The following is a 16,831-nucleotide window of genomic DNA, read 5'->3' as shown; positions in this document are numbered from 1 at the left end:
ATTATCAAATCAGTAAATCCAATAATTAAACAATAATATGTGGAAATAGTTCATAACACATTACCATTCAATAAATCATTTTTATAAGGTAGATTTATGAGTAAATAGTTACTCAGAAATCAGAAATTAATTCATAAGAACAGAGATACATAATAACAACATTGAGACAAATTACCCATATTGACAAACGTGCACAAACATGAATAAAATGGCACATTTCTGTTACTATAAAAATGAAACTGATATTTGAAACAGTAGTATTAAAAATACCAATTTATTACATCCATTTCTCTGACCTTGGTCTCCAACAACTCTTTACATTGCTTGAACTTCTACTTTCAAAGATAAAGCCGCAATAGTGCAAACTTTGCCCTTCATGAATAATTCAAGATACAAAGGGAAAATCCTCAATAATCTCCAGATTTGAGATTTTCTCTCCTCCCTCCTACAACTTTAAATTCCTATTACAGTAGTGTTTTTAGAAGTCTAAAATTGCAGAGGAGAGCAGCCCTTTATTACATTATGCAATCTGCTATTTATAATATTTGCCAATGAATTCTTGAGAGGAAAGTTTGTTGAAGAAAAATCTGCCTAATTACTTTTATTTGCTCAAAATTCCAATCTTTAATTGTTGGAGCATTCTCATTGATTGAAATCTTTTTCTCCATATCTCTTCTATTGTTTTCCTGTAAGAAGAAATCAAAATAAATTAAAATGCAACAATAAAATCAAAATGTCATTGCTGGCATTTAAAACAAATCCAATTAAATACAATTAAACAAATAATTGAAAATAAAATATAAGCTCTCTATTGACGTCTGGGATGGTTTAATTCGCCAAGGATATTATTAATGAATGGATTTGCGATTAGAAGAGGCTTGGACAAATGAAAATGCAGAAAATAACTCAGAAAATTGATTTTGTTTTAGAAATTCAGAGCTTGATCTTCTGCCTGATTTTCGACCCAATAAATGACCAAATCTGTTAGTGAAACCTCCTCAGAAATGTTCTCCTTGATTTTATCTTTCCAATGAGCCGTCATGGGCCTCATTTGGCCAAGTAAAACTCAATCTATGAGTTTCCAAAGTAGATGAGTTAATTCTGGCACAATTCTAGAATTTCTGTTGCTGGGCTAAAAATCAGAATTTTTAATTAAAAATCTAATCCTAAATTAAACTCTAATTACCTAATAATTAATTCTATTTTATTATTAACTAAACTAATCATTTAATAAACTATGATTAATCTAACTAACTAATATAATTAACAAATTAATCTAATTAATAATTAATAATAATTAAATTTTAATTTAATTAAATTTTATATATTAATTAATTTAAAGTTTATTATTTAAATATTAAATATTTATTTTAATATTAATTAAACTAACCTCCATTCCCATTTCATAACTATCCTCCTTTACTTCCTAAACTCACGTATGAAACTTAAAAACAAAACATAAAAACTTAAGTTAATGGCCATTGACTTTTTGTTTATTGGCAATCGGCATCGGGGAGGTGTCGGGGTTTAAACTTTGGCACATTCGAGAGCTCCGATCCGATCTTCCAATCGGGTAATAAAAAATTATTTTAATATTAAACTAAATGAACTTGCCATGTATGTGTAAGTTTTGAAATGCCTCCATGTCTTTTCATGATCGAGAAATCGGCAATCGGGAGAATGGATGTATCGGGGGTTTGTTAAACTTGCGATATATGAAAACTTCGATGCGATTAGATCCGATCTCCCGATGCGATTTAATTTTTTATTTATTTATTTTATATTGTTTTATTTTAATGAAGTTTAGTTTATAAACTACAACCACTTCGAAATTTAGGGATTTTGAGATTAGTAATCAATTTGAAATATTGAAGTAAATTACTAAAATCTTGTTGCTCCATAATTTCGCTGTATAAGTAAAAAAATGAAAAATGTTAGTAAAAACTCACTAGGGGTTAGTATTTGAAATAAATGCATTATTGAACTAATTTATTTACACAATGCAATATTGTACATTTCATGCATTTTTAACTCAGGCTAAATAAATGATGAGACTTCAAAGGAGTGTCATTTATGAACCAGTTGACCAAATGAGGCGAAACAAGCGTCAATGGGAAGTTTATAAAAAATTGATTTTAACAAAGCAACCAAAACAAGAATCCAAAGAAAATGAAAAATTAACAAACACGTAGGCTACTCAATTAAATAAAAATCTTAAAAGGTGTTTAGCGAAAATTTCTATAGAAAGGGTCCTCATTATTTGAAGTGAACAAATCATAATGGGGGGGTTGTGTTTTTACCACAACACTACCTTAATTGCTTCCACTTCTATCATCTGGTTAAGGTGAAAACAAGTTTTTAGTTTTCCACCCATGCCCTAGCGGTGCATTTAGAGGAACCATCAAAAGTAGAAAGGAATAAACTACCAACTTTGTGTTGCAAATAATAATTATGCATAGATGTCCCGTTGGTCCCTTTTCCTTTATTGCCATGCTTGATTTGGAAAAAATACCGAAAGGCTATAACATCATTTGGAAATAATCCCTTAAGGGAATCTCACCCATATCTGTCTACCCTCTAGTTGCTGCAGTCAGAAACATGGGCATAGTAGACCTGAGTGGTCCACTGTAAGTGTGGGGATGACTCCAGGGGTTGGTACTGTTATCATGATGAGAGGTGCTTGAGACCTCTCTTGTAATGAACTCCCCATGGCTTCCCTTGTTATGATTATGTTGTCTCATCTCAACGAACATCTCCCTTTTCCCCTATGCCATCTCCCTATACCCTTGTGCCACCTCATTCAGAACCTTCAAAAGGGTCTTAAAGGATGCATCATCTCTACTGGTATCCCCCATATTTGTCTCTTCTATCTCCTGCTCAGGAACCTCCAGATCATGGCTGATTTGCAATTCATGTTCTCTACTTCCGTATCTTTGCCCCTGGTAGGTTACATTCTGCTTGTCTTCTGGGGTCATAGAAAAGGTTTTTTCGTACATAAGGCTAGATCATGACTCTGATACCACTTTAATATCCCAAATTGAAATTTATAGAAATAATAGAGACATAAACAAGGGAGAAACAATAATAAAAAAATCTTGGCATGCACATCAAAATACATAAGAAATGGGCTAAAAAACTGAGCCATTTTAATCATATTGATGGAATGGAGTATAATAGGTATAAATAGATGAACATGGTCTTGCTACAACATGAAAATCGAAACCTAGGTGGAATCTAGGTTACCCAAGTGCTGACTAGGCTTTAATCCACGATCTATGTTGGCCCATAATTTTATTGTTGTTACTACTAAGTGAGAGATAGAATTTCCACCCTCCAAAATTCTTTGAAATTTTTTAAAATTTAGCATGGGAAATCTGTTTAAGAGGGCTCTCAAAATTCCCCAATGGGCCTACCCCAAAATCTCTGTAAATTCCTCTCTAAATTCTCCCTATCTTCTCCAACCTCTCTTCCACCATGAGTTATCCTTGCTCTGACCCTTGCTTGGGCCTTTCTAGTGACCTTCTGCGCATTCCTAGAATGCACAATTATGCCTTCAAAATTCTTCCCCAAAATATGGCCTACAAACCCCCTCAATATTCTAGTGAAACTCCAGGGGAGAATCCCCTCAAATTCTAGAAACTCGATCTACCCTATAGCTATTTGTCCCAAGGAGTGTGAGTTATTCTTCTGCACCCAGTCCACTCACAAATGGGATGAATTTTTCCCCACAATTTCCTCTAGAACAACCTTGCAATGATTGAGATGAAGTCCCCTACAGTGGAACTCGAAGTCTAGTGAAGAACTAAGGTGAGATTCCCACCCAAGAACCTTTGTGCCAAGAGACACTAGTTGACTTGGCTGAGTAGCACAAGTGGACTGGGGTTTAGTTTTTAAAAATTGGCAAAAAATCCCAAAATGGAGGCCTCACCTTCTATTTATAATCGTTTCTCCTCCTTCCTCCTTGTGGGTTCCAAATCCACCGTCCTCTCTCCTTTTTCCCTCTACGTCAAATTCTTTAATGGAATTCAAAGTCCCTCTTGGAATGGCCCCCAAATTCAATTTTGCAATGGATTTTTCCTTTTGTCTCTCATGTTTTAAACCTCCCCTTTTCTTCCAAAACTTAATTTGATGCCACACACCCGCTTTCCCTAAGTTTTGGGCCCAAAATTGGTCTTCATTAAAATTGTAAAATTTCAGAATTAACCTTAGTAGAATTTTATTTAGAGGAAATATTACAAAGGTTGTAAATATTGAAGCAGGTATTGACAGTGAATTAGAATATTTAGAATTCATAACCAAATAGGGCTCAGGGAACCAAAGAAAAAAAAATCATCTTTACATTATAGAAAAAGTGGATAGAAGCCAATGAACAAATCCCAAATATTATAGTTATAAAATAGGAGAATATGTTCAAAGTGATTATACAACTGAATATATGGGATATCAATTCATTTATCCTCTGACTATGTCAACCACTTCCTCTAATAAAATATAAATGCTACCTCCAGAACCTGTTAACATTACATAAAATCATACATTTCAACTCAATGATTCATACCCTATCTATAGTGGACACAAATACCCTAAGAACATAGAGATAACATTCTCAAAGAAGGTGAATGACTAGGAGACCCATTTCCTCACTGAGACTAGTTATGGCTACTAGTGTAGACTTTTATGGTGATATTAGATTAGATAAAAATTAGTATATGCTGATATATTTCTTTCACAAATATTTTTTGATCTCTCTTTAAGACATGAATACAATTGCATGATGAAATAATTGCTATGTAGATCTAGATATGGATCAAATAATGTCTTCAAAAGATATTATGTTGCATCATGACAAGGGATTACTCCTGAACTTGTAAGAAAGAGATTTGAAGAGAAAGGTAAAAAAAATGAAGATCACTCACTTACAGGTTTTCATTAACAAAATATAAGAACTTTGATGGATGTACATGTAATTCAAAGTTTCTAAACAAATCAAGAAGCATGATTCTAAAATGATTATAGTTTTCTTAAGCCAAAGCTAGCAATCATCTAGTTTTACTCATTGCTCATGCTCTTTAAGGAAAGGAAATATGTAAATTTTATAGACCCAACCTTGATTTGTTGTTTCACTAAACTATACATAGTTTAAAGATTCTTGCTTCTCATTAATTGAACTTAGAACAATAAACATAATGAATCTCTTACTAACTATTGAATTGGAAATCATAAATGTAACTTGACAAAAAATAGACAAAAAATTTAGGGAAAATCTTACGACAAAAACCCCACAGGGGAAAACCCAAAGAAAAAAGATCTTTATTTCTAATCGAGCATATAGAAAATTACAATAGTATAAAAATATAGCCAAACTTATCTCATTATCCCAAAACATTTTCCCTTGAAATTTTTGCTTGCTAGACTCCTTGTTTTTCGTACCCACTTCACATTTCAACTGAGAAAATTATGCAATTTGCTGAAACAATTAATGTTGTATGACCCTCTCTTTTCTTTGCCTAAAATTATATATTTTTGTGCGTAAAAAGTACAATCGAGTACAATAATCAATTTTGTACAATTTTCCTTGGAAAATGTGCTTGAATGTTGTTGTATGGCCTAGTCTTGTATGATTTTTCCTTGGGATGCATGCTTCCCTCCTTGAAGTTTGTGCCCTTCATTTCTAACTTTATATTCCTCTCATCTCTTTTCCCTCTTCATTCAATGAACTCATGAATTCCCTCTCTCTCTTGCTCTCTCATGTGAATCTCTCACACTAATGTCTTTATCTCTAAAAGGTATTTTTATACTTTTTCTCCCAATGACCTTACCTTAACTTCTCTAACCAATTTTTCAATGGCTTAGATTACATTAGATCTAGGGATAACAATTAGTCTCACATTAAATAAAGTTTATTTAATTTTCTCTTTAAATTCACTTTTAAGTCATTAATTACAAAAGCCACTTTTTATAATATAAAGCACAAAAAATCACTTTTATAATATAAAATCACTTTATATTAAAAATTTCACTTCCTAGAGAGAAAAATTTAACAAACCCCCATAATATACATCAAAATATGGAATAAAGCCTCCTAAGATACAATTTCTCAACAGTCCCTCTTAGCGAGGGGTAATTTTGACATGTTCCTCACTAGGATCACTTTGCAAACCCACCACACAGTTTGCCATAGAAACTCCCTCTAACTTTGGACTTTGGTTTTGCTACCTGTCTTGGTCCTTTAACAAGAGAATTTTTCCAACCTCTAATACTCTCCTAAGGATTATACAACAATGTCATCCCATACCAACTAGACCTCATGTTGGTACTAGAATGAGATTTTCGCTCACTTCCCTCGGCATCCTACTCTGTCTCTGTCTCTGATGCTGTTTGGAATCTAATATCCAACTGGATACTCCGTACATAGATTTTCCCCACACTACTTACACCATGTATCTCTGATCACCAAGTAATACCACCTCGATCATATGCACTCCCACTAGATAGATAAATACATGTACTTTCTTAATAATTGTTATGTATCCATCATCTTCCAGAGATGATACTAACAACAAGTTATTCTCCTGCCCTGGAAAAAGAAACATCTCATCCACTTCTAGTAGTTCACAAAACTCAGTTGGAACCTCACTTGTCTAATTCCCCTCACTACATGAACTATTTCCACTCCATTTTTTATAGTGACTTGGACCTGTCTCTAAAATACATAGGAATACACCCCATATTCTTGTCATGTGTTTAGATGACCCATTGTTAATGATCCATTTCCTTGCATCCTCATACACGGTACCACCCCTACTTGAATCAAGGGAGAAAAGTGAGAATTCCTTCTCAAGCTTTTCTATAAATTCATTCACTATAGAGGAAGCTGCCACTGGACTTTCTTTCTCCTTCTTCCCTTTCTTCTTATTTGGGAATTGTCTCGCATAATGACCATAATTGTTACATTCATAACAATGGACCTTGTCATATCCTTCTCTTTAGAAGTGGATCCCCACTTCCCTCCTTATTATTTTTTCCTTTTCTCTTTCCTATAAGAGAAATATTCTTTTCTTCATCCTTATCCTTCTGAGTTTCCTCATTGTTGTTACTTCTAATTTAATTTTATATAAAATCATCCCATAATCTTTCCCACGAGGTAATATTCTCTCATGTAATGATCCCCTCAACAAAAACTTCCCAACTCTTAGGAAGACCACTTAAGGCAATCCTGACCAACTTTGTAGGTGGTATAGTCTCACCTATGGCAACTAACTCATCCCTCACCTGAGTGATTTTGATAAGGTATGAAGTAACATTGTCAGTCTTGGTCATTTTTATTGCTTTTAGTTTCTCTCTTACAACTAATTTCCTATTTTCATTTGAGCTCGAGTACATGTTAGTTAATGCTTCCCACATCTCGAAAGCATACTTCTTTCCTTTCACACGAGGAATGACATGATCCTTAATGCCATAAACAATAAATATTTTTTCCTTGGTATTCTTCTTCTTGAAGTATACCAACAATGTAGCATCTGTAGGTGTGGTCACTTCCTTCTCTATTGTTTCCCACACCTCATTCTCATCAAGCATAAAGACTATTCTCTCCCTCCATGAACTAAAGTTATCAATCCCTTGTAATATGTGTTCAACTCTCAAACCTGAAGCCATGAATTTACTCAATTAACAATTAACTCAATAAAAACATATTCCCCTTTTGCTCAAGTAACACCCCACTACTTTGTGTCTTTCTTTTTTCTTGTTACTTTTTTGTTTTTCCCTCCTTTAGAATGGATTTGATACCATGTAAATTTTGTATACCCAACCTTGATTTGTTATTTCACTAATTTATACACAGTTTAATGATTCATGCTACTGATTAATTAAATGATGCTCATTATCTGAACTTAGAACAATAAACATAATGAATCTCTTACTAACTGCTGAATTATAAATCATAAATGTAACTTCACAAAAAATAGATACAAAATTTTGAGAAAAACCTAAGGAGAACCCTCCATAGGTGAAAACATAGAGACATAGATCTTTATTTTTCTTGAGCATATAGGAAATTATAGTTGTATAAAAATACCATCAAACTTATCTCATTATCCAAGCAATTTTTCCTTGAAATTTATGCCTTCTAGACTCGTTTTTCGTGCCCACTTCATATTTCAACTCATAAAATTACACAATATTATACATCAATTAATGCTAAAAGGAGCTATATTTTTCTATGTTTTAAATCCTCGATTTTTGTGCCTGAAAAGAACAATTTAGTACAATAATTAATGCTATACAATTTATCCTTAGAAAATGTGCTTGAACGTTGTTGTATGACTTCATGTTGCATGGTTCTACCTTGGGATGCATGCTTCCATCCTTGAAGTTTTTTCCCTTCTTTGCTAACCTTCTCTTCCTCTTATCTCTTCTCTCTCTTCATTCAATTAACTCATGAAAACTCTCTCTCTCTCTCATGTGAATCTCTCACACTGAGGTCTTTCTATCTAAATTTTGTTTTTTATACTTTTTCTCTTAATGACCTAACCCTAACTTCTCTAAGCACTTTTTCATTGGCTCAGCTAGATTATATTTAGGGATAGCCTTTAATCTCACATTAAATACACTTTATTTAATTTTCTCTTTAAATGCACTTTTAAGTCATTAATTACAAAAAGTCACTTTTTATAATATAAAGTACAAAAACTCACTTTTATAATATAAAATCACTTTATATTAAAAATTTCACTTCCTAGAGAGACAACTTTAATGTCCCACCCATGATAAACATCAAAACATGGAAGAAGACCTCCTGAGCTACAATTTCTCAACAAAAGAAAAAGTAGTTCTTCAAGTTTCACTAGCCTTTCAAGAAAATATTTTCAATTAAAAAATAGACCAGCCCAAGGAAAACAAGTAGATACTATATTTGTGGCAAGTTAGGTCACTAGGTTAATAATTTTCCTTATAAGAATTCAAATAAAGGTATCAAGATAATATAACTGTTCTTTTTACATATCTTTCCACCATGTGTCGATGTTTTTTTTACTATGACCCAAAATTTGCATGTAATAATTACTATTTTGATTTTGACTCTTCTACTGAACCATCTTCCCTTGCAATTTCACCTCAGATCTTGATCTAGATGTTGAATTCTTATGTATCAATGTGTTAATGTTTTATTTTGATGGCATTTCCTCTAAATTATGAAATCCCATTGAAAATTAGCCAAGACACTTGTTTGGGATGTTCATAGACAAAGATGTCTTTCTGCTAAAATTGACCATCTTTCTTCCCAGTGCCCCTCCCAAAATCATAATGGTTTCCTTATACTTTTTCCCATTGTTTGCTTCCTGATCATTATTACCCCCCTTGAATAAACTATGCATTCTTCTTCTATCCACCCTTTCATCCCCAAATACTCCAAATCTTCATCTACAAAGTATAGCTTATTACATGACAATCAACATAAAAAACAAAATAAGAAAAACCAACACCAAACAAGCCAAATGAAACAAGAAATGAAAGAAAAAAGATCTACATTTAGAATGTCTACAGAAGAGATTATTAAAGATAAAGAGGGTTTGCAAGTTTTTTAGTTAGAGGAAGAACCATAATTAGATGAAGAATTGGCACAAACACTTTATAAAGTGGATTATTGATGCAGAGAAATTTGACTTTTCCTACAACTCAACTATGCTCTAAAAAAATTAGAACTTTGCTATTTCTCTTATAACCATTCATAGATATTTGTGAGGACTCTTATACAATAATAAATAATCATCCACATTTATATACCCATGTATTCATGCCTAAGCACACAAAAGCAAAGAAAAATAATTAATGAATTCTTCTTCTTGTTAATAAACACTAGAACTATATGTACATGATAAAAATCCTGATCTATTCTCCTCTAGCCTAATTCTGCATTCATTTTGGCTATTCTCTCCTTTCCTCTCCATGGCCCAATTTCCTATTCATTTAGGCATTAGTTTTTCCCTTAGGCTTACATAGACTAAATACAACTTGAGAAGAAAAATAGATTTTCCTAGATCCCTTAATCACTTGATGTATTCCTTAAATCTCTCATGATTTATTCACTAAAACTATCATGATTTATTCCATAAATCTCTCATGATTTTCAATGCAACTTTGCTTTTTCCTTATGGAAAAATTCTCTCCTATCCATAACTTTTCTAAAACTATTTTATAATAATTAAAAGAAACTTACAATATTTACAATTAAGGAATTACAATTCCTTTATAATATTGAAGACCCATGTTGGAGCTTTTCTTTAAAAAAGTCTTGATGGCTTGGAATCTCTAATTCTCCTGCATCAGACTCCCAAGGTAGAAAAAATTCATGACCTCTTGGTCATGTGCCATTAATACCTCATTCATCTTGGATCCCAAACTTTGTATTGTAACTGATCACCTACTTCTTCATGATGTTGCTATGTTTTTCTTATTGTTTCCTGCTTTAACCTTCTAGGTTTTGAAACTTTATGTTGTATTTGTCCACTCTCTTTGCTGATGCACTCTTGTATAGTCATTTTCCTCCTATATTTGAACACTCTTCTTACATCAATGGAAATTTCTCATACACTTTAATCATTAGTATTCTCATCGTGTCAATTTCCATGTCCAAATTTTCCTCTTATTATTAAATGTTACTATCACCACTCACTTGTAACTGAATCTATTAATTTAAATTTATGGCCTCAATGGTCATTTCATTGTTTTCATAACTTCTATGCTTACACTCTTCATCTTCATTCATATTTTCCAAGTTTTTTAAAACACTTGAACCTCTTCTCCCTTACTATTCCACTAATAAACTATTGTCTTCTTCAAAACTATCAATTTTGACTTCATCTTTATTACTATCTTCAAAAAACATTCCTTGCTTTATATATTCTTGCTGAAAATGAAATAAAATTTCATTTTTATGAGACAAACTTGTCCCACCTTCCATCATCTTATCTTCTTTTGTCTGCATCAATTGTTCTTTGTCATCATCTCCCTTTACAGTTATGGTGGTAATATCAGGCTCCTTCAACCATTTTTAAAACAATTTGATTTCCTCCTTAAATTTCATAAGAATTGAATCTGAATGTTGCTCCTGATCATATACTTGATCCTTCTTTTAGCTTTCTACATAAGCATAATTTCTGTTACTTTCTACACTAACACGTTCCAATAATTGTGCACCATCAATTGCATTTATCCAATGTGTATAATTTCTATTTTGACTACCTGCGTGAAAAATGTTGTCTTATCTTCTTTCATAACAAAAATTTGCTTATGTTCTTCTCTTATGCCTTTGGAAAGCATATCTCCACTTTGTATGATAGTTTTAAATGACTGTCCAACTTCATCAACACCTGCAACCATACACAAATCAATAGTTTTAAAATCATAAGACTCTATGGTCTCATTTGATGACTCAGTGATCAATTCCTCATACTGCTTTGAAATTTTCACAAAGTTTAGAAGATATTTTGTAGATATCTTCTCATCATCCTCATCATTATCCTCACCAAGTAATGGTCCCTACTCTAGTTCACAAATGCACACATTCATCTTGGCTTCCTTGAGTTCTTCATTCCTTCGTTGAATACTCAATCTATGTTTCAGATTTACCTGCAACCTGTACCACGTGACTTTCTTCCATAACATCCATCCACATATTTGATCTTCAACTTCTTCTTGTAGTAGCTCCATAAGCACATTCAATTGTAACTTCAACGCATTCATGTCTTTCTCAAATTCCTCATCCTTCATCTTCCTCATGCCAAATACTTTGGCATTCTCTTTCATCTAGTTGTGACTTCTCCCTGAATCCTTAACATGACTATCAATAGTCATTTTCACTTATTTCATGAACTCTCCTTGTTCGCTTGTGAGATTTCCACTACCCAATATGACCTGCAAATCGCCTCTGCAGTAGCAGACCTCTTTCCAACTACACACACCACACAAAGATTCTCCAATGAGCTCAGAAAATTAGTATTATTGTTCCCCTCCTTTGGAACCTCTTTCGAGCACTCCTTGCTCTTCAGCTTTCTGTAGTCACTCTTTTTCCTCCACCACAACTGCACTAGCTGTCAGATTTTTCACCACGTCCTCCTTCTCAATCGCTGCTACCTGTCATCAATATCCACAAATTATAAAAAACCCAAAATCAATTTACCTGTCATTATCTTAATCTTGTTCTATTTTTTTCTCCATATTGTTGCACAAGATTATTCTGTTGTCTCCAGATCTCTCACTCTGATAGTACTTGATACAGGAAAAATTGACTTGTCCTGCAACTCAACGATGCTCTAAACAAATTATCACTTCGTTGTTTCTCTTACAATCATTCACACAAATGTGTCAGGAATCTTGTACAATAATAAGTAATCATTCACATTTAGATATCAATGTATTCGTGCATAAACACACAAAATCAAAGCACACTAATTAATGAATTCCTCTTCTCATTAATAAACACCAAAATTGTATATACATATTAATAATCCTGATCTATTATCCTCTAGCCTAATTCTACATTCATTTTGGCCATTCTCTCCTTTCCTCTCCATGGGATGATTTCCCATTCATTTAGCCATTAGTTTTTCCCTTAGGCTTACATTGATTAAATACAACTCCCGAAGAAAAATAAATTTTCCTAGATCCCTAAATCACTCGATTTATTTCTAAAAGCTCTCATGATTTATTCACTAAAGCTCTCATGATTTATTCCATAAATCTCTCATGATTTTCAACGCAATGTTTCTTTTTCGTTATGGAAAAAAATATCTCCTATCCATAACTTTTCTAAAACTATTTTATAATAAATAAAAGAAACTAACAATATTTACAATTAAGGAATTATAATTCCTTTATAATCTTTAAGCCCCATTTTGGAGCTTTTCTTAAAAAGAGGCTTGATGGCTTGTAAGCTCTAATGCTCCTGCGTTAATTATCTTGAAACCAAAACTCATGAGGTGTACAATGGGACAAGACAAGCCTTGATTCAATATGATTCCCTATACCAGAAACAAAAAGCATCACATATCAAGTAATTATTCCTGCACATAAATTGAAACCAAGGGATAATCTTTCAAGCAAGATTCCTAAATAGATACAAGGGGCTATGGTTTCTTGTGGAAATTCTAGAGTGATCCCACGATAATATTGGGAACTTGTGCAAACAATAGTAAGAGGTATTAATGGCGAAATATTATTTATTAATAAGTTCATCACATATTTCTTGATATATGTTAATGGTTTATAATGCATTGCATAATGTTATCAATAAAACACTGGTGCGATTATTCTTCTTGGTCAAGATTTTGTGCAAAAGCGTCTTCCCTTTACTCTGGGAAAGAATGAAGTCAACATGATGATTGGACACATACTTAGAAAGTACATAGTAAGAATACTTACCAAATCATGTTTCTAGATATTGCTAAGTGCATTTCAAATGATTCAATTGAAAGAATGATGAAAATTAAAAGGTGTCATTAGAAATGTATAGTTACATGTACACCAAATGTTACTTCCATTTATGCGTAAAATAAAGGAAAATTGCACAACTGAAGTTCCTATTGCTTTCTAGTCATTAGAACAATATTTGGTGGATTTCCCATATATAGAATATTATAAACACATTCAACAGAAAGGAAGTACTCTTCTCATGCCTCTAGAAGATCATGCCTACTTCAAATAAGAAATACAACATCTGTTAGAGAATAATTTGATTGAGAAAAATAGAGGGCCATGAGCTTCCCTATCCTTTCATGTAAATATGTGTAATGTCTCTTCCCACCCGCTCAACCCATCTTGACCTGTGGGAGGTGTTACTTATTGATCTAACCCAATCCCAAGGTTTGTTATGGAGATGGGGTTACAAAAACCTCCTCTTCTCTAAGAGTTCAAATTTCACAACAAATTCCATCATCGTGTTAAGCTTGTTGAGAGCTTTCCAGTGATATAATTTTTATACCAATCTGGCTCCCGTATTGCTGGATATTCCCTTCAGAAGTTTAATCAACTATATTAGGACATACCACCAATGGGTGTCCAGGTGGCATCCACATGGTCCTTATTAGACCCCCGAGGCACAACCACATCAACATAGCGTAGGAACCACTTTCGTGGCAGGACTCATTACCTTGCTGTTATATCCACCCAATGCTCATCTAGCCCATCCACCTTGTGTTACAACTTGACACGCCTGGATGGCCAAATCACTGGATCACTGCAAGCTATTATGATAATCTAGTACAGGGCCCACCATCTACCATGTGACATCCATGTGGTTTCCCTCATGGTACTACCACATCTACTTAACTGGGGTCTAATGGGTTCCCACACCTTTGCATATTATGTTGTTTAGCTATTGTATATGGCCAACGCCCATATGGGCCTTCCAACATATTGTTAGCCCTCTCCACCACTGAATGTTTGGATCTACGTATCCAATTCATGTGTGGGTTTAATTAAGTGCAATACCGCCATGATACATTCGACCCCTCTCTACCACTAGATTCTCAGATGTGGTACAATTGAAAAAGGGAGGTATGGCCTATGACATATATAGCCTACGCTTAATTTTTTGCCTTCATCTAAACCTGGATTCCTGAATATTGGATGCATAAGGATATCAAACAAAGGAATTCACCCATGGATGTAATTTGGGTCGCTAAAAAGGGAGCTATTCCCTACCAGCCTTGGACCCCAGATCATCAAATAACTCTAGTGCATGAAGAATGAAGGAGTATGGAAATTTGAGGAATTTCTTAAGACATGGGCCATCATACCAAACACTAGGTTTTCGAAAGGAGATGGCAAAGGCCCGATTATTGGTCTCCAACAAGTGAAATAAGTCTTCAACTCAAATCTTAATAATTTTATTAAGCATTTTTCAATATGGTGAATTCTAAGTAAATAATTGAAGATACAATCCAAACAACAACAACAACAACTAAATTTGCAAAGATTTATAGTTTACACAACTTTCAAAAGATTTGAACCTACAATACAACCATGTATGCACTCAAACCCAATAATACAAATTAATTAACAATCATAAATAGGTTAGCAACTCCATAGCGTTACCAGTCATCGATACCATAATATCCAAGATTGCAATAAGTGAATATAAAAACAACTTTCAATCATGCACACTTAAATATGCATATTCATTTTAACATTCATGAATAGAACAAGGTTATCGTAGCCTGCAATCGAAATACACACTACTTTATACTTATCTAAATGAGAAATGACTAGAAATTGAAGGAGGGGCTTTAGCTCTCCACCCAACCATAGGTCAATTACACCATAATCTCTCTTGCAACTGACCACCCATGAGCCAGATCCAGACTCTAAGGGGATACTTTATCAAGGGAAAATTTTACACCAAGTTTTTCTTAAATCTTAGGAGATGGAGTCTACTATCCGAGTGGTTTGTCAATTCTCCTAAGTAGTAAGCACCACCACAAAGACTCTCTTACTCTCTTCGAGGTCAATAACAGGGGTTCTCCTGAGGCCCAATTAGGTTATTTCTTAAATTGAGGAGTTTGAATCCACTGCATAAGTGGTTTATCAACTGCATTTTCATGGAAATCATGGTAGGGGTCTCTTGTCCATTATCTAAGTGATTTATCAACTCTTCCAATAAGCACTATAATGGCTTAGCTTATCCCATCAAGTGGTTTATCAACCATACAACAAACACCCAATTGGTTTATTAAACACAATGTTTACCGAATCACCTTGTGTGATCTTAATAGATTAGGAAATTGTACTCATGTATAGGAGCTAACATTGCTTTGGGATTTCATATGTTTCTGTGATAAAAAAAGGTTTTTCAACAATAAAATATTTGAATGTACTTGGAGAGGATCATGCAATACCTTTGAAATTTCAACGTGTAAAATAAATTCTTATATGCTTCTCTTTAAATATATATGACTATATGTAGAAAATCATTGAAACTTTGCAAATGCTAATGAGAGTAAATTGATCACAAAAAGACACAAGATTCTCCACCAAAAATCTATGGAAATAAAATAATGAATAAAAACACAATCACACATAAAACACACACTATATATAGGGAACCCAACTAGGAAAAACCCCTGCTTGCTTGTATTGAATCAACTGAGAATTCTGATCTATTACATAGAATCTGCTTCAATCCTGAAGCTCCCTGCAATATTGATAAAGTATACACAAGACTGTCCCGACACTTAGATAAATAAGGCCTACTAGGAACTTCCTATTTCCTAGTGCAAATCCTCCCTAGAAAATAGGAGAATTCCCTATTTCCTAGCGCAATTCTTAAGAGAAATTTCTTTGCGCAATCCTCAATCATTGCAAACAAAAACCTGTGTACAATAAATAAATACATCTGTGCCTTCATTCAATATCAATAGGAAATTCAAATTGCATGACCTACTAGGGATAAATTTAGCATCTATTGTAGTTAACTGAGAGGATGTTGAGTTAACACAAGTTTAACTACTCAACTAAACTCATGTCTATCTCTATTATAGAATTAGAGATCAGTTAACTAAAAAACATTAGATTTAACTCCACTAGATAGCTAATTTTAGAAATCATCTAGTCCAAAACTCACTGCATGCCATCTAACTCGAATTATTTGACAATAACTTAGCGATAGGCCACATCACACATGTTAACTAAAAGCTAACTGAAACAACTATGTGATTGAATTCAAATTGGCATATTTCACTAAGGCACAAGTCAAAGAAGCCATTCCTTGCTACATTTTCAACACTCCCTCTTAGCAAGGAAGGGATTCTAAACAACCCCAATCCTACCTCTATGG

Source organism: Pinus tabuliformis, chromosome J (assembly GCF_031772625.1).
Source record: "Pinus tabuliformis cultivar Carrire ecotype Pingquan chromosome J, CPIR1, whole genome shotgun sequence".
Lineage (NCBI taxonomy): Eukaryota > Viridiplantae > Streptophyta > Pinopsida > Pinales > Pinaceae > Pinus > Pinus tabuliformis.
The sequence above is the reverse complement of the archived record's forward strand: the minus strand, read 5'-3'. Positions refer to the sequence as shown.